Genomic DNA, 999 nt, shown 5'->3' with positions numbered 1-999 from the left:
TTTCTACATATATTTTTTAACAATTTCACGGAGTATAAATCAAACAATTATATTGTTGTTTTTTTTTCAATTTAAACAGTGTTAAGAATGATCCACAATAAAAGGATCGAAACGTCCACTTAACTTACACTGACTGCTGTTACAATTTATTTCCACTTCCACCTTGGATCTGCGGCTCTTTGGTTTTTGCTTTTCTTATGTAATTTTTTGAAATACATGAAATGTCATACATTTTCCCTAGAAAATGAACTTAAAATATTAAATAAACTTTGCTACAGAGATCTTTCATGTTACAATATAAAACATTGTCGCAACTATTATATAATACAAGTTTTATGCAATGATGATAGGTAAAAATAGTGTGGATAAGGCAGTTAGAGCATAACACCGGTGTTGATGTGTGAATGTGTAAGTAGTTGATTTATTTAAACTAAGTGAGCATATATAGACGTTTCGACCTTCTTTTTAGGTCCTTATCAATATATTCTACAATAAAAATTATAAAAAAATTTTTTAAATAATGATGGTCGCAAAAAATTGATTAGAGAACATGTTACAATTGTAAACGCTTTGAGATTAAAAACTTACAGAAAACGCTGATGTTATTTTCTTCGCAATATGATGTACATTTTTCAAAACTTGTTACAAACGAGAAGCTCAGTAGTAACTGAGGAAAAACGCTCAAATTTTGTCAAGATGAAAACGTATCATGCGCACGAGAGAGACTATTCTGTATTATCTACAAAAGGTAAATACGATTTGTCCAAATTCTCTGTGTCACTCTGCAAATTGAGACCGTGACTTTGTTTTTTAATATGCAATGTTTCGGAGATAAGTCGCTTATGATAAGATGTCTCAGTGTCTAGTATCTTTACTCTGTCCCAATCAAAATCGTGAGAAAATTTAATCCTGTGTTCGGTTATTACAGAGCTTTGGGTGGAGTTACGGTTAATATGACTCTTGTGTTCTTTTATTCTGGACTGTAACATTCTGCTTGTC

Source organism: Pseudomyrmex gracilis, unplaced genomic scaffold, assembly GCF_002006095.1.
Source record: "Pseudomyrmex gracilis isolate BER0280 unplaced genomic scaffold, ASM200609v1 scaffold_1545, whole genome shotgun sequence".
Taxonomy (NCBI): Eukaryota; Metazoa; Arthropoda; class Insecta; order Hymenoptera; family Formicidae; genus Pseudomyrmex; species Pseudomyrmex gracilis.
This window is presented reverse-complemented; position numbering follows the sequence as displayed.